This window comes from Peromyscus leucopus, chromosome 12 (assembly GCF_004664715.2).
Source record: "Peromyscus leucopus breed LL Stock chromosome 12, UCI_PerLeu_2.1, whole genome shotgun sequence".
Taxonomy (NCBI): Eukaryota; Metazoa; Chordata; class Mammalia; order Rodentia; family Cricetidae; genus Peromyscus; species Peromyscus leucopus.
In genome coordinates, this window is record NC_051073.1 from 70,297,693 (window position 1) to 70,316,803 (window position 19,111).

Sequence of the window (19,111 nt, forward strand, 5' to 3'; positions counted from 1 at the left end):
CACTGTCAGTCTCTGATTCTTTCCCCCCAAAACCTCATCAGCACAAAGACTTATTAGGAACTGATAAACAGTAGTCCAGACCAGCTCTCTTCTGGGGAGCAGGGCTGTGGGAATAGAACCTTGAAATCAGGAAGACCTTGCCTCCTCCAGCTCAGTATCCCAGCATACAGGCATCTCCAAGATTACTACACATCTTTCCTGACTATAGGTTTAAGACGAATGATAGAGGAAAAAAATGGGTCGATTGGTTACCACATCTTCATAAACTATTTGGAGATAATTGAGTACACGAAAAGAGAGAATCACTGGAAATGAGGTTTATGTACAGGTGTGTTTTTAACTTATCATACTCCTGTGGTAAAAGTCCAAGTGTATGCTTTTTTCTACTTCCTTTATTACTAGTAATAATGTCTCCTTCATAGTTAATTTATACAAGCAGAAACTGAAAGTGATCCAAATGTAGTGTAGGCAAAATATTATATAGCCATTAAAATAAACAGTATAGAAATTGTAGAAAAGAGCCCCAGTATACTTTTATTTTTTACTCAAACAGCAAAATAGGACATACCACCTAGTGTAACATTAGGTTTATAAAGATAAAATACAAATATATAGGAAAAAGTTTACTATTACATTCATCAAAATGTTGATGCTAGTCTTCTCTGGGTTGTGGGAGGACAGACTTTTTCTCTTTCATTGTATTTTCTAATTCCTACAAAGAGAATTCCATAAAGAATGCCTAATGAGAAAAAGTATTACGCTCATAAAAATATCGAGGATGTAAAATGCTGTTCTTTGAGCACCCACATTCTCAGCACAGACTTTCCTTCCCTCAGAACATTCCATTATGGAAAAATCTGTTCCACACAGAAAATGTATCAAAACCTGATCTTCAGAAAAATCTCAAAAGCATCAAAAGTCAGAATCAGAGCAAAGTGAATACCAGAGAGAGAGTATGCATGATGCTTGGAAAGTCAGATTGGTAACTTATTTTGCTGCTCTTTAATATATAAACTCTTCTTTCAGGAAGTTAAAGCCAGGAGCTTTGGAGAGATAAGTGAAGACAATGTGTGCTGGGAAAGGCTTTTTGCACAAGGAGTTATGAAATTCATTGGCAGACCAAGAAGCTCCAAACCTGTTATGTAAAGGACTTGAGCATATTGTGAAATGATATGTCTTAGACAAGTTCAATACTTCCACAAAACCAGTCCCCTGAGAAAGAACTTGGGTTACAGATAGGTTGGACACCTTGGCTTGGCAGGAATGTGAGTGTTCAAAGCAGATGTCTTTTCAAGTGAAGGATATGGAAGAGAAGGAAGAGGCAGAAGCGATTGTGTTTTAAGCTTGGGATAAAGAGCACTTCAAGAGTGCTGACCAAGTCAGTATTCACCCTGACCTAGACCTTGGCCTTGAACAATCAGGCTCAAACTGAGCAGACTGAAGCCCCCTCCCCCCATTCTTTCCTTCCATCTATGATACAACCTCTAAGGCTCAGACAACAGGGAACAGAAGAATTGTAAGAGCCAGAAGGCCAGGACACTTCCTTCATGATAGTGTCTTCTATGCATGACAGGGAGCCTGTACCACGAAATCTCAACAGTTTGGTTCCCTAAATAAGACCTGAACAACTGCAACAACAATTGACATGCCAATGTGAACGGGGGACATTTCACAAAGCTCCGCCCCTAGATGAAGAGCTCTGAGCAACCAATGGCTGCTGAGAGAGGAAGAGTAAGTCTTCTACAGAAATAAACCCCATTATAAATTATCTAATCCCAAGTGGCCAGCCCCAAACACATACACATGTAAGCAAAGGGACTCTGCAGGTTATATATATATATGTAATATATGTGTATATACATAAAACAATAATCTAAGAATAAGAGTACATGAACTTGATAGGGAACAAGAGAGACATGGGAAGAGTTAGAGGCAAAAAGATGTAAATATAGTACTCATATGTGAAATTCTTGAAAAACAAAAAGAGGTCAGATTGTCTCTCCTAAAGCACATCCTCGTTGTAGTACGGTGGCATTGTTTGTATTTGTAAGGCGTCGAGTTGTCCTTCATCAACGGTTTGTCAGTTTTTTAATCTGTTGCGGCACTTTCGTCAGCAGTTGGATGGTGTAGCAAAGCCGGAGAGCTGAGCTCTCTCTCCACTGGGGCCTGAAAGATGTCTGCACTTTTGATTTAAGCGCAACTTTGTGGGTTATGTGTCAAGATCACTCACCTACAATTTGAAGACACAGATGGTAGGAGAATTAATTAAGCCAACCCTTTCACAAGATAATGGACAAAAAGCAGTGAAGACATAAATTGATTCATTTGGGGCAATCAATACTTTTCAAGAGATGGCATGGCAGAGGAGAGAGAGTTTCAGAATCAGATAGACCTGGGCTTGAATCCAGGCTCCACAACTTACCAGCTGCCTGAGGTCATATAACAATTAAAGCCCCTCAACTTCAGTTTTCTCAAATGTGAAGTGGATCCAAAATATGCCTTGGGGAGCAGTGTAATGATTGTGCGAGCTAATGGGTCTAAAGAAAACTAGCAGATATTAAAATAAAGTAGGAATTCGGAACATAGCTTTTGGGGTAGTGGGGCTAGAAGGGGTGTGGTAATCAATTGCATAGATCTGAGGAATAAGACAACAATCAGGAGTCAAGAAATGAAGTTTAGTGATGGTGGAGAAGTCCCTGGGTTAGCACCAGCCTGGGATTATGAGTTCAGAAAAGGCTGTTTCTCTCCTCTGAGCATCCTTTTTTATTGTTTTCCTGAGGAAGCCATTCATCAACTACTTGCCCACAAGATTCTCTCCAACAGCTAGCCCAGGGCTCTTCCTAGGCCAAGATGGATTTCCCAAACTAACGTAGAAAGCTTAAAGTCACTTGCAAAGTAGACCAAATAAAGAGAACAAGACTGTGGGTGTTGGAATATATTTATTTTTATCACTTTTATCCAACTACAAATCAAAACTCTCTGGTCTGCTTCTTTTTTTGTTGTTGTTCAGATAAATTTATACTGATGTGTAGCCAGAACAGGAAATATAGCAAGACAGCAATTACCTGTGCTGTGCTTTTCCGAAGCAGGAAACACTGCATGATGGGAACTTCCTGTCTGGTTCATTATGAAACCAGTACACTACAGAGACAATCTAAGACAGGTTCTTTTCTAGAGGAAATTCTCCTCCTATTCCACCGGTTCCAACATGGTGGGCCATGGCTGATTTCATAAACCAGGCATGGCTTCTGAGATTACTTTACAAAGCTTCCATTTAAGGTCTATCTCCCACAGCACAAAAATGAGATCATTGTTCCTTGCTTATCCTACTAAGTTGAATAATAAATCAGAGCCAGATTTGATTGCATGCAGTATAGAATCTAGTAGGAGGTCGAGGTAAACATCAATCCTAAATTGAGGGGGTTTAGAAATATAAAGGTGTGTTAGCTGGTGGTGGCACACATCTTTAATCCCAGCACTCAGGAGGCAAAGGCAAGTGGATCTCGAGAGTTCTAGGACAGCCAAGGTTACACAGAGAAATCCTGTCTCGAAACACCAGATAAAATAAAAATGAAATAAAGGCACTATTATATCAGGTTGTGTATATACAGTCATAGTAAAAACCATATCTCTGCAGATAGTTAAACGTGGACAGAGTCACATAATAATATTGCATGGAAAACTATGGTCAAAAGCTTCTTATATGCTGTGGTTTTATTTTAAAACTCTGAAGTATAGAAATAATCAAAGAAAAAGTGTTAGAGATGAATACAATAAAGTATTGAGGTGGGGGCTTTGTCCCTGGTACAAGTGTAATAAAAGAAGGCTCCCAAACAGGAGTGTCAGACAAGCGCCCTGAGCCTCCTAAGGAAGAGCTCTCTACCCATCACCTGAGCTCTAAGGTACGTCTCTCTGGGGGAAACAAAAGTTCCTCTTGGTCAGAAACCATCCTCCAAGCTGCCTTGTATTTCACACTCACCACCAACACCAAGGGTTCTAAGAGGAATAGTTGCTACTGTGTGCTCATGATGGGTTCCATCTTTGGGAGAGCAGAAGATGGACTGAGGCTAAGAGGAGTCGGAAGTGAGCATCTACCACTGCCAGCCACTGAAGTGGTGGCCGAATTCAGAAGATGCTGAGATTTAAGTAATGAGAACAAGTGAACGGAGTCCATTGCCACTGATCCGTGAATGCTCATTCATAGAGACTGAGCTCAACATCACGTGGATCCACATTTCTCACCATGCTGCAGATGATGTGAAAGCAAAAGAAACCTGTCCTTGAACTCACCATGCAGGAAAACAAAAGTAAGTGATTTTTATGTAAATCTCAGATTTGTCTACAGTTACCTTTTGACAGTATCATTTTTTTTCTACTTCAAAAGTAGAGACCCGCTGTAAATATTGCTTCATACACCACCTTTTACACTTGTAGGAGGAAATCAACAATAACTGTGGCAGCACCGTGACTCAGCTCATCACAGCTCTATGGCTCAGGCCCCATAATTATCTGCACTTACAGATTAGAGAACACAGTCTTAGATTAAGCAGTTTTCCAGGGTCACTCAGAGAGCAAGTGGCAGAGTTTTAAGTTGACCAAAGGTCCCTCTGCCACACCCTTTTATTTCTCCATACCACTAGAAGTTATAGCATCACTTAATGAATAGTCGGTTCTTTATGCTTGAAAATTGATGAGAGGGTGCAAATCACATGTTCTCATGACACATACATGCACCCACAAAGTGATGTAATAGATGACTTTTTAGCTTAGTTGTTATAATTATACCATAATGTTTACATATGTCAAAACATCCCACTGTATGCCATGACCATCACTATATGCTATTTTTATTGTCAGTTGTACTTCAATAAAGATAGAGGCAAATAAATAAATTCTTACAATACTGTTAGTGGCTATATAGGGTCCTATTATACAACCATATATTGCTATTTAACTTATCCTCTATTATTAATTACTAACACTCTTCTCTTGTTTGATTATATGATGATGTGCTAAATAGCCTTATAGTTAAAACTTCTCATACACCTTAATTTATTATCCAATATTAATTCATAGGCACAGAAAATGGGGGTCAAGATACATTGATTTTAGGATTTGTTTATGATCAAACTGCATTCTTTGAAATGACTTATCAATTAAATTTTAAAAATTTCTTTTCAGACTATAATTTAATTTTATTTCTCTCATCTTTTTTCCTCCAAACCCTACCATATATTTTTGAAATATTGATTTTTAGTTATTTGTGTATGAATGTGTCTGGGTACCCATTAAGGCCAGCCAAGGGCAATAGATACCCTAGAGATGGAGTTACAAGTGGTTGTGTTCTGCCCAGCAAATGTGTTGGAAACAAAACTTGAGTTCTGCAAGAACAGTAAGTATCACTCTTAAATGCTAAGCTATCTCTCCAACATTATTGATTTAAACTTTCATAAATTACACAAAGGCCTGCTTTATGAAGATCTGTAGAAGGTTTTTTTCAGCTTTCAATTCTTTATTCATCATTCAAAAATGCTTGCCCAGCATTTGTTTTAATATTCAGTATTTGGCCAGATAGGATTCTACACAACTTGAACTCCAGCCCTTCAGAGGCAGAGGTAGGCATTATCTCTGTGAGTTCAAGGTCAGCCTGATCTACATAGATCTCAGGCTAGTCAGGGCTATATCATGATACCCTGTCTCAAAACAGAACGCAAACTAACAAATAATGATAGTAATAGACAGAACTTTCTTTTATGCTGTGAGGTTGAAAAGTTGAGGTATGTAGGTTTGTATAGACATTTTTGTCATTAATGGCTTTATTTCATCTTACTGACCACAAAAGTTCATCTGCTAAGTAGACTCACACATACATATTTATGATATCATCAAATTTTAATAATCACAACAATACAATTCTAAGTTAAAAGCATGTGTAATGATGATGTCAGACTTTCAAAGTATAAACATAAATTATTCAAATTTATGCTTCCCTAACTCAAGAGGAAAATGAATTGCACTAGTTGATTTCTGAAGCTTTAGATTTGATTTGCCTAATTAATTAATTCTGCATATAAGACTGTCTTGAATTTAGGTACTTTACTCTTTTCTGTTCCTGTATGACATAAATTAAATGCCCTCTTGTTACTCCAAATGATGTAAGAGAGCCCCTCAATTATTTAATTAATTAAAACCCATTTTGGGGAACCTTCTCTTGGCAAAGCACAGGTCTCTTGTGGTAGAGAGAGAAGTGACAATTAGGAAGACACACACAGATTGTTTCTGCCATTAAGAAGTAGTATACTGCCAAAGAATTGGGTCTGAAGATGGATGATAACACACCGGATTGGTTAAGGCAGTAAATGTCTGGAAATGTATATCAAGAATGTTCGAGATGTTCCACACAGTCATACTGACTGGTTGAGCTACTTATGCATATAGGATCTCTTCTACAAGGCACACAAGTAGAAAGATATCCAAAGCTGAAGGCCAGGACGATGGCTTCTCCTGGAATGTCGATTTTTGGAGCCATCAATGATAGGAGAAGAAAGCCACCCTACTGGAAGAATAGCGAGTGGTGTATAAAGCTTCCTATTCTGAAGCTGAAGGGCTATTGTCAAAATAGTCTATGCTTACATGCAGCCCTTATGAGGAATGGTAATATCCCACCTGTGAGTCAAGTAGACTTGAAGACCCAGGAGCCCATGATTGGAGCTGTGTGGGAAGAGGCCATTGTGTGTGGCCTTTCTGTAGACAGCATGTGAGTGTACCAAAGATGTCAGTAGCCGGCACAAACCCACTTCTAGAAGACCATGAGGGCAGCCCATCCATGAGCATCAGCATATGACACTCCATTTCTGCACTCCAACACACAGGTAGTCAGCTTGAAGCTTTGACTGGCCCTACTTGGTACTGCACATGCTAAGTTTTCAGTTTCTTTCTAGGGTTCCAAATATCCCTCACTTAATGCAAAAGTACCTTCAGATCAGGAGAAATTGCTAAGAAGTGTTGAGTTCCCTGAGATTTAGAAAAGAGTCCCCAAGAGTAGTTCAGTGACATCATCTAGAGACTTCTAAAGTTTAAGTGATTTCCAAACTCACATGGGTAGGCTCTTCACTCTGAGAACCTTAAACTCGAGTTTCCAGAACTTGGGCTTAAGTCCCATCTGCCATTGGTTTTGAGCAGATGACTTTAAGCTCTTGAGCCTGATTTTCTGTGAGTGAAAGAATTATGTGACGGTAATCTCATCTCAGCTGCTCCACACGGTTTATAAAATATTAAATAAGATGCCTGCCGTTATCTGTGTGTACTGATCACACTATAATCCCTTTGCAAGTATATTTCTAGCCTCTTTCTCTCACCTTAGGGAAAAGGAACACCCCAACCCCAACACACATTTCCTGTTCAGCCAGTACCAATTTCCCATTTTCACATGATTTTCTTTGGATGAATATCTATAGCCACCATTTTCAAACCTCTCTGTTTTCTCTTGAGCTTCAACATTGCAGACTGCTCCATCCAGTTCTTACACACATCGGATGTTACCTCTGAGGAGCATCCTACCTGTTTCTCTTTCTTAGCCCCAGACTCAACACACTGTGTAGTATGGGCCACCCCTCTGGATTCTGCACCTCTAGCTCCTCTTTTATTCTTCGGGAACCAGAGTGGGCAGTGAGCAGGGAACAGAAGGTGTGCTAAGGGTAGCGTGTGCTAGAATGCAGATGAGAAGATGATGCATCGTCTACACAAACTACAAGTGGAAACAATCTCTTTGTTGTGATGGCATGAGGATCATCAATAATTTCAGTGATCAAATCCTCTTCTGTGCTACTGAGGGACCCTCCTGCCAACCCTTTTCCCGTTTGGTCCTCCACTAGCTGTATCCTCAACTTTCATAACTCAAAGACATGGCAGCATCCCAGAAGGCAGCCATTCTTATGTCTGTCTATACTAACTTATTTGGTTATCTTTTACTTAAACACACAGGGAAGGATTATTGGGATTATATTGCTAGCAATCCACCGAGTCTATTTAATGAGCAAGGGAATTCATTTGGGGGTTAACTCACAAGATAGAACAAAGGAATTTGTCGCAGGATCTTGGAAGGGTGAGGCACGGTCCAATGCTGTTCTCTGTCCAGCTCTTCCCTGGTCCATTTTAGTCTCCAGAACCATGAGGTAGCCAAGAGAGAGCACATATGTGCATCCCATGTCTTAAGGGTCCCCCAGTGGCCACACCCCAGGGACACCCACCTCAAGGTCATAGGCAGGTGTAACAGTTATCTGCTACCTCACTAGGAATGGTGCTTTAGGGCATAGCTCAAACAGACACCCACTACAAAGGTTGGAAATAGCTTCATTGAATTCCATATTATTGACTACTCAAATTCTCAAACTTTACCTGATCCAAAGGAAGCCCTTAATGTTCATTCTGAAACCACTTACTCAGGAAGAGTCACATGACCATCCTTGACCTTGTACCACATTATTATTTCCCATGCAGTTAACCAGACACAAGAATTCAAACATTCTATTCACCTACACAGCAGAGCGCTTGTCCATGTGGACACACCATTCACCTTCACACTTCTGCCTGTCCTCCTCCAGTCTACCCTACACCTTCTTTATGTCACATATACATCTTAAATGTTGATGTTTATCATTTTCCATGTGTCTCACCTCCTTGAAAACAGAAAACCTACTTACAGGGCTAGAGAGTAGATGAAACCTTTCTTCCCAAACCTAGAATATTCCACACATGGCTTTTAACAAATGAAAGTGTAGCATTTTTAACTTAGCAGGTGCTCAAAAAGAGCATTATGTGAATAGATCTTATTCAAATACTTCCTTTTGCTCTACATCACAGCCCCCACCAACCTCCCCTAAAGCAGACATTTTCAGTGTATGCGCAGACAAGGATGCATGGGAAAATAAGGAAGCGCTGGCCTAATTACCAGCTTGCTCCGTGATCAGCGCCGCCATCTGCAAGATGAAAGCCTTCACTGGACCCTCTAGGCACCCTGTGGACCACATACCTACACTCACACTTCTCACCGACCTCTCTTAAGGAAGAATCCAAAGCCGGGTCATCCAAAAACCTGCTCTGTTTCCCACAGCATTACTACCTCCCAGACAGGAAGATAATTTAAGCAGCAGTCACCCCTGAAATCACACACAATGAAAAGTTCAGAGAAACTTGTGGAACAGCACTTTTCTGACTCTCAAATAATCCACAAGAATGTCAGGAGGAAGAGAAAAACTTCATCACACCTTAAAAACCACCCCTAAGAGTTGCTCAACACATTTAAAATATTCTCATCTGTATTTCTAAGAAGGGTATATTTACCACCTTGTCTCCTTTACTTAGCCTTGGTTACTATATTTAGAAATACTAAGTCCTGAATGGTTTTTGCATGCTAATTTCCCTGGAACCTTAGAGCAGATTTAAGGTACACTTGAACAGGTGTTCTGTCACAGCTAAACTATGGGTTTCAATAGCGATGAGCCTGGCTCAGTGCCTGGTTGAGGGTGACAGTGCTCATTAAACCCACTACGCTGCACGCGATCTAGTGCTCTTAGTCGGCAATCTGGGGCAGACTCAGATCTTCAGCCAGGTTCTATTTCAGTTCACCAGCACTGTCCACAGCCACAGCGAGCTCATCCGATTCTTCAAAGGCACATCAGGCAGCCTGGGATTGCAATGTTGTTTACAGTTCATGCTTACTGGAAACTCTCTTATCTGGAGCTGTCTAAAACTCATGTCGAATGTCGGATTTTTCCTCTCAAGCATCTCAGACGGCAGTCTGCTCACATGCCATGACTCTCCTGATTCTGTGGAATCACTGGATTTACCTTCTTTTTTTCTGCTCTATTTATTATTTATTTCCCCATGCTGTTGTTTTTTTTTTGTTGTTGTTGTTGTTGTTTGTTTTGTTTTGTTTTCTCCTGCACACATTTTCAATAATGGGTGAAAGGCCCTTTAGAGGGCCGTCAAAATCTTCTACCTTAAATCTTCATCGTTAGAATTACATGTACCAGAAGCAATCAAGTGACAATTATTGTGTTTATAACCATACTGTATTAACAACCATAACACATATTATTGGTTTTCTTTCCAAAATCTTAGCAATTTTTGTCGCTTCCGCTTCCTCTGTACTATCATTCATCATAATCCCCTTTCTTATTCCTATGCAATTGATCTTTTGTGTAAAGAGCACGTGCCTGCAATTGTCAGCTTTCTCTCCTGTCTATCTGCGGTTCCCTAGAGACCACCCTGGAGGCCTGTCATCCTGCATAATACTTCAGCTTCCAGATCATTGAATCTTTCTATCTGGTTCAAGAAAATAGTCTGCAGTGGTCCCCGGCTCAATGATTTGTACCATGGGGTCATCGCCTCTTCTTCTACCTCCTCTATAAACAGAAGTCACGACCCCAAGAATTCACTTCTCACTTGACATTGATCTGTGGGCTGACCCACCATAGCCGGCCGGCGTTCCTGTGAGAGAGAGTGATTTAAGGACTCTGCTACTTCAGAGGTTGGAAGAGATCAGACTCAAAACACTTGGAAACTTCAACAAGGAAGGATGGGCTCTGGGCAGCTCTGAGGAATACATGTTCTTTCCTACAAGGGACACATCCCTCGCAGATCCCCTGGATACTCTATCCATGTAGGAATGTGGATCCAGCATCGTCAAACCTCCTAACCATTCTGAATAATGAAATACTTGCCTTGTGCTTGGTAAATACTTTCATTAAATACTTGCAACTTGTTTGATTTTGCTCAATACTGAAAAACAACCAAAATACATTTGCACATTGGATTCACCTGTGTCTCCTGGGCTACAACCGCTGGGTTAATCAAATTCGTGGACTTGAACCTGCCATTTGCTTCTATTGAGTCAAATTCAACTCGTTTATAAGTTTTGAGGCTATGAGCTTGGTGACCCCTCTTTCAAAGGATTTCAGAAAAATTCAAATCAGCTGAAGAAAGCAGGGACAGCATCACTTCTTGTCTGTCTCTTTGCCCTATAGCTAAAGAATAGTCTCAAATTTGGTATTGAAAAATGTACCATCCCCAAATATTACTTCTCTGGGAATTTCTTCTGCTCTACACAGCACAATGACATTTCCACTGGATGCTATGCAGGGTACAAAGCATCTAAAATCTATAATCGAAGGAGTCGTACAGGCTAACTGAACCAGCAAGCTGCTGCTTTCAGACACTCAGCATCAATCACTACGTGCCATGTCAGCAAAGACATAAGAGACCTGCATCTGACTTAATGTTTCTCTCGGTGCCCAGTGGCATAATGCCCTGGACATCATGTCATCTTTCTGGGAATAAAGTTTCTCTATTTTGTGTATGACAATTGATTAATTTCTTTGGGACTCTTCCTGGACCCACTGCAGCGTCCCTGCAGGAAAGAATATCAGCATTTTCATAATAAACTCACACACTGCAGGGGCGGGAGGTGGGGACATTTGCTTCAGTAACTAAGACTGATACACAGCTTTGAGAATGAACAGGAAAATGATAATTAAATCTAGCATGTCATAAAGTCAACTTCAGGATCACTCACTGGATAAGACTTTCTTAAAAGTGCCAAACACAGAAATATGGTGATAGCTGCTGTAAGATGAGGGATTGTAGGAGTTGCTGCGAGAGGATTTGGGGTTCCTAATCATCATTGAGATCAATTTTCCACATCTCACAGTGAGACTGAAAGCTACTGTTTCCCTAGGACTTGGTGATTCATGCCTTGCACATGCTGCTACTGACATTAGTCGAGTGCCATTCGGTCCCAGGTTCCAATCTTCTTCCACAGAGACCCAGAGCAGACAGTGAGCTCCACTCAGTCCTCTCACATTTAAAAAAAAAAAGTCTTATTTTTATTTTATTTTTTACTTTTCATTACATCTTGACCACAACTCCCCTTCCTCCACTCCTCCCGGCACCCCCAAATCCCTCCTCCCCCAGTTCCATTCCCCCCAACACTGTTTTCCTTTTGGAAAAGAACAGGCCTCCCAAGGAGATGAAACAAACTTGGCATAACAAGCTACAAGTCTAGGCACAAACCCTCATATCAAGGCTGGACAAGGCAACCCAGTAGGAGGAAAAGGGTCCCAAAAGCAAGCAAACGAGTCAGAGACAGACCCTGCTCCCATTGTTAGAGGCCCCACAAGCACGTCATGCTATACAACCATAATGTATATGAAGAGGACCTAGCTCGGACCCATACAGGCTCTGTAATTGGCACTTCAGTCTCTGGGAGCCCTGGGAGCCCTGGGAGCCCTGCTTAGCCGATTCTGTGGGCCATTTTCTTGTGGACCCCTCTGGCTCCTACAATCCTTACTCTCCTTCTTCCTCGGGGTTCCCCAAGCCCCACCTAATATTTGGCTGTGGGTCTCTGTGGTAATCTCACATTTGCATACAACTTTTCAGTGTATAATTTCATTCCTTTTACATTCATCCTTTCCCCTGCTGTTTAAAAACAGCTGGATATGATGAGGTCTATCTATTATAAAAGCTCTCTTGCTTCAACTTTAAAAACAGGGCCAGACATGGTGGTGCATGCCTTTAACGCCAGCAGCACTTGGGAGGCAGAAGCAGGTGCATCTCTGAGTTACAGGACAGCCAGGGATACACAGAGGAACCCTGTCTTGGAAAACAAACAAACAAACAAAAAGAGCCCTCACGATAATAAGAAATAATCACCCTTTGTTTATCATTAAAAGTTCAGCAAGATCCTTCAAGTCTCTTGGCTGTTTGCACAAAGGAACGACCTCAGGTGGTAGAGCAGAGGCGTGAGAAGGGTAAGGCAGATTTCCTCTTGTTCTTAACCAATGGGTCATATATGAGCACATCGCCTCAACTGACCAGGCCTCAGTTTCTGAGCCACAGTAAAACAGAGAGAACTATGCCAGTCCTACCAAGCTCACAGAGCAGTTACAATAAAAATAAAAAAAATCGCCAGGCGGTGGTGGCGCACACCTTTAATCCCAGCACTCAGGAGGCAGAGGCAGGCGGATCTCTGTGAGTTCGAGGCCAGCCTGGTATACAAAGTGAGTTCCAGGAAAGGCACAAAACTACGCAGAGAAATCCTGTCTCGAAAAACAAAACAACAACAACAAAAAAAAAAAAAAAATCAATGGCTAGATGAGTATGCCAACTGACTTTATAACCTGAAAGCTTCTAGACTGTGGACATCAGCCTTGCACAGTAAAGAAGGATGGAGGAATTTCACAAACAAAGCTGTGAGCCTGGGTCGACATATAACATGGCCCGGAAGCCCAGCTTAGGAACAGGGTGTCAACATTTAGAAAGACCTGGGCTTCTTTGTGGAAGTAGAAACAGGCTCTTTGGTCTTACCTGGGTAGGCAGTAGTATGTACGTCCTCAAGGCTCTTTTTTTATCTTCTCAGACAGGGTGAGTCAGGCCACAGACAGTGGCTAGTACAGGTGTCCCTGGCTCAGAGGAAGCCCAGCAGGAGAATGCCCAAAAGCTGTCGCCCCACTGATCCAGAGCCGCACTCTGAGCTGCGAGCTAAGTGCTCACACTCTCCAAGGGGCAAAATCAGAGTAAGAATGTGTGCAGGGTGGAACTCAGGTGTCAGAGGCAAGGAACCGGGTCTGTGGGTGGAGTCTTTCTGGTTCTGCAACAACACACCTAGCTCTTCTCTCTCAAACAAGTCTGTAGTTTTCTGCCAACTTCCTCTCTGATTGAAATCTGACCGAGGTGAGGAGGAGGAGGAGGAGCTTCACTCTGCTGTGTGCTCTGAATAGTTAAAACTAAATGACTCTAAAGACCATGGTTAACATTAGTTACCAAATAACGCACTGGCAATAGTTCGTGAGACCCCCCTGACGGCTGTATCAGAAGTATAGAAGACACCCGGGGAAGCCTGTCTCTGTGAAAATGAGCACATGTAGACCCAGGATCTCTCATCCGTCTTCCCATCAACTTGTCCCATGAAGCATGTCTGTAGACAGTGACAGCAATGGCCACATTCCATTCTCCCATACACTTCCACAAAGCCCAGCAGGTAGCAGGAAATCACTTCAGGTTGAGTGAATGGCGATCCATTGATATCTAGTCAATGAATCTTGAATTCTCATTCAATGGATTCTCAGGTATAGTTTTGCCTTCCTGAGCTTTTTTTCTCATTATTGTTTGTTTTCTGGCTTTCAAATCGATCACTTGGGTATCATTCTTCCTTCAGAGATGTAGACAAAATTTAAAAGACATCATGAGTGTGACTGTAGGACAATCATCCACACAGCAGCAATGCTAAAAAATGATATGGAAACTCATTGAATACATTTTGAAACCTAAGTAAGCGTGCCTTGTATGGAAAGTTGGTCTGAAACAAATGGTGAATGGCATGAGGAAGTGAATTTCTGGAGAAAGATAGAACAGAGAACAAATTGGTATATGCATAGGATTGAATTTCAATTTCCGTCATAAGTCTTCTAGTGCATTCATCAAACTGCACTAGAAAATCATATTCCATTTACTTGATGGCTGGCCACATTAGAACACAGTGAGAAAGGAGTCTGATTAGGTTCCACTCTTTATGTTTGTTTGTTTGTTTGTTTGTTTGTTTTTCAAGATAGGGTTTCTCTGTGTAGTTTTGGCGCCTGTCTTGGATCTCACTCTGTAGATCAGGGTGGCCTCAAACTGAGATCTGCCTGGCTCTGCCTCCTGAGTGCTGGGATTAAAGGTGTGGGCCACCACCGACTGGCTGGATTCCACTCTTTTAAAAGAAATAATAACAGACATTCACCCATCAAAAAAAAAAGTTTAAAAATAGTCCTGAGCATACTAGAGTTTTGAAGAGATTTCTTAGTAAATTGGACACAAAACCCACTGGTCTATGGCTTCCTGGGTCACATTGAGTAGATAAGTCTTTTCACTTCTTTTGCAATGTCAAGGACATACTCCATGTGTTCACTCACTCAACAAGCAGTGAACTGAACAGCCATCTTGGCCAACCACAGTTCCCTCAGGAGACACGGTGAGCAAAAAGCTGACAGAGTCCCAGTTTGACACAGGGCCTTCAAGAAGTGTGTGAGCAGGCTGACGCTGCACCGTGGAGAGAGGCCTCAGAATAGTACTGGATAGTCTGGAGGAAGGGGACGTTGAAAGAGAGAGGATCAGCTTTGGATCTGGGCGGTCAAGGAAGGCTAGGATTCCAACAAAAGCAGATGGCGGAGTTGGACGTAAATGTCCTCTGTGTGATGCACCAAGCCACATTAGCTGACTCATGCTCCTCCCCTAATAAAATCCCCAAGCTGTAGGAAGTGTTTCTCAGAACTGCTACCTAGGTCGCACCACAAAGCTAGAGGGCAATAAAGAGGAATTGCTGTATAAATATCATCCCCAGTCAGACTGGGGCATATGGAGGTTAGGGCAGGGAGATGTTGGGCTCCACCTTGGCCTCTTAGAGTAAGCAATGGAACTACCACTGTTTCAACTGCTAACATTAAAAGGGAGACACCTCTGAAAAGCTGTGGCTTGTCAATGGGTTTCCATTGGTCACCAATGGATGCTCTCAACCTGGGCTAATGTCCTGTCACCCTCCAGCTTTCAGTAGCTGTGGTAGCAAACACTGTACACTCTGGAGGAGGGCAAAGCAGTAGAAAAACACTAAGCAAGAAACGCAGCCCCTGTTCTCATGCCTGCCATTCACTGATTCGGGGAAGAAGGAACCTCGTCACCTCCATCCTCCGTGGCCTCTCTTCTACAGAGTGGGGAGGAAATGAGATTATGGGTAACAAGAGCTCTGTAAATCAGAGCCATTGACGTTGATATCAAGTACTATTTTTACAGAGCACGTGGCTATACCTGAAAAAAGACAAAAGGCTGTGCATGTGCCCCCACCAAGAAGCAGAGCCACAGAACACAGGTACAGGACAAGCACTGAAGCCTTTCCTTCGGAAGATGGGATTGAACTCATGGCCTCATGCATGCCATGGCCCTCACTGAGCTCTGTCCATGGCCCAAGGCAGGCATTAAGAGGGCATTTCTCTTGGCGTCATCTCTAACACTCCCTCCGTGATCCCTTGGGTCAGATGCACTCCTCTCCACTCTCCTGCAATCCTAGTGTCCATAAGGAAGAATGCACATGGGTATTTACTCGGTTAGGAATCGCTAATTGATTAGACCCGCCCTCCTGTCACCTTCTGGAAGGGGACAAAGTGGCATGTGGGTGATCTCACAGCCAGTCCCCTCGCTGCTTATCCAGGTGTTTGTTCTCTTACCTGCCTCCCCGGGGCAGCACAGACAAGGGGATTCTGGACAGGTATGATCCAGAACCTCCTGCTTCCCAGGTCTCCCTGCCAAAGGGACAGCATAGACAAATCACAAGGGTGTCTTGACCCTGGCTACAAGTCTCACACCCTGATTCACAAGCTGCATCTCTATTTGCAATAGTGTCTGAGAGAGCAGAGCATGTAATGATGTCTTGATTCCAGCATCAACTTACAAATGAACAGGAACATGCTGGGAGCTTTACGTTTCAAGAGCGCATAGCATACCTCTCTAGTACAAATCTCTACTATGGTCAGTGTCCACACACACACACACACACACACACACACACACACACACACACACACACATGTCTGCATCCCTGAAAAGTAGGTCCTAAGTATCCTCTTTAGATCTGAGCATAGTGCATGCTAACTGTAAGTACCCTAAAGATGGATGAGCAAACAGATTAAGTAAAAAAATATCGGAAAATTCTGTTTTCCTTCAGAGCCTTAGAAGGTCTTGCCACTAGATGTAACAAGGGAACAGGGAGAAGCTAGAAGTCCTCTTTGGATTTTGACAAGGAACTAAATTCTGCCCAAAGCACGACTTTCCCTCTCTGTTTACTCTGGACAAGCTGTCCCTTATCAGATGAGCTCAAGGCTCGTGGGAAGGATGCATGTTTTTCCTTGACAGTGTCTGAGTTGTTCGGTTTTCATTTGCTGTACAGACTTCTGTCAGATCTGCTGCAGGCTGTGGGACAGGACTCAGGCTGCCTGGGCTTTCTAAACTCTCTTGTCTTGTCCCGTCAACTGCCATTCATCACATTGCCCTTCCTCTGCCTCAGTCTTCTGCCCAATTTCCAATTTAACTCCCAATGAAAGAGAATCATTTCATTGTTACCAGGTTCCAAGGGGCCTAGAGAGAGCCCAACGTGGAAGAGCAAGGGCCTCAGACGCCTTTCACATTCTACCATCGAAAAGGGACTCAGCGCCAGTCCCTTGGACTCTTCCTCTTCTGCAAAAATCGGGTCTACTTTAAACCTCCACAGACACAAACACAGGAGCTTGAGCATCTCTGGGGACCAGCTGCAGCAAGAGCGGCACGATTTTCCCAGGCAGAGCGGCTGAGGAGGACTGCCAACTCTAACTTTGGTTCGAGGCGGTGGTTAACTACTGCATGATGAGGCCAGTCTCCACTCTCAGCCTCAGATCTCCATCCAGACCTCTGTTTGGCTTTGCCCTGCGGTGCCCATCCTGACATTCTTAGAGATTATTCAATGAGAGGACTATGTTTCCACCTTGTGAGGCGAATCTCTTCTCTTGTGCCTTTATTCCCCCAGAGTATCACAGAACTCTGACTCACTAAGAAAACAACAGCGCCACAGTGACACCAGCCAATGGCGACAGGGAGGGCATCTCTACACAGGCAGGGCCCCGCTTACAGTGTTCTTCCTTCCAAACACAAATCTCAGGAAAACACAGAGGCAGAAGAATATGTGCCACAGGCCCCCACTTCTGTGACCCCACCTCCTCTGGAGAGATTAGGGGTCTGACTCACATCCAGGGTGGGGCTCATCATTCCTGCTGAGCACCCAGGCTCCGCCCTGCCCGTGAGGCTCAGGAGGAAATGGGGGTTACCTGGAATGAGCGCCACCATTCAACAGCAGCAGATAGGAACAGAAAGTAGACCTCAGGCAGCCCACGGAGGTGTCGCCTTTATAGATAAGAACACCACCCATTCCACACTGGAGGCTGCACACCACCCACTCACAGGACAAGCTCTGCAGATACAAGTTCACACACTGAGCACTCCGGTTCCACGCTCCTCTCAGCGTGAATTGTCTCGGATGACTTCCCCTTTCTGAATCATTGTTATCCCCATGGAAGAAACTTACCCGCGCCCCCACCCCCCCACCCCTGCTTCCGCCGCACAGACATAATAATTCCATGGCCAGTGCAGTGAGCAGACAGACTAATGCTCCATATATAGGTTCAAAAAAAAAATCTGAAATGACTCAGATGTTTTAAAACTGCAGTGCAACCGAATGCTTACCACTGGCAAATCTCACCCATGCAAGATTCAAATATGACTTAGTCATTTCACATGTCCTGACAGGAAGAAGCCAGAGCAGGGAGGCGAACAGATTCTAACTAAGAGTCTGTGGTGAAACACAATGCATAAAAGGCCAGCTTCTAGGGTAAGCAGGAGGGCCATCAGTCAGGATATGAGGCATTCGGTATCTATGTACAGGGCTGAGGATTGCTGCCTAGACCACCAACTCCCAGGACCCATGACAAGATTCTCTCTCAGCTGCCTTCTTCCTTTTCTGCAAAATGAAGAGCTTTAGATGTGTTCAGAGAGAGAACTTCTTCAAATAACCTTTTGACAATTTTACCTATGTTAGTATGGGGGTACCTATGCACATGCACATGCAGTCAGAGGACAACTTCTGTGGAGTCAGTTCCCTCCTTCTACCTTTTATGTGGGTTCTGGGGCTTGAACTGAGGTTGCCAGGCTTGAGCAGCAATGGGGGCCTCCCTACCCACTAAGGAATCGTGTCAGCCCAAAGTGAGGACCTTTTGGTGAGTTGGTGTTCTGTGCTTCCACATGTTCAACTGTTATCGCTGGGACTAATTTTCAGGGCAAGGATGAATCCTGGAAAAAATAATGACAGCAACAAAGCAAGCCAATTAAGAGAGTTGACTTCTACCCTGGAGAGGGACCCTGGAGAAGCAGTGGGTGAGAGGGCTCAGCTCCGAAATAACCGAGCAGTGAGAGAGTGATGGGGCTGGGGACCGGCAGTGATCCCGGGCTAGCAAAGGCCCAACTCTAAGTGATTTCATCTGCACTAAATCCCACTGGT

At 43.2% G+C, this 19,111-nt stretch overlaps 1 protein-coding gene across 1 annotated transcript in view; it reads right to left on the reverse strand.

Moving 5' to 3' along the window:
* Window positions 1-13,609, reverse strand: part of Tprg1 (tumor protein p63 regulated 1) — a 138,435-nt gene extending 124,826 nt beyond the window's left edge. The window contains exon 1 of the mRNA XM_028875161.2: window positions 13,366-13,609. The gene's annotated coding sequence lies outside the window, so the exon portion shown is untranslated. The remainder of the gene's footprint in view (window positions 1-13,365) is intronic.
* Between the last annotated feature and the right edge of the window lie 5,502 nt (window positions 13,610-19,111).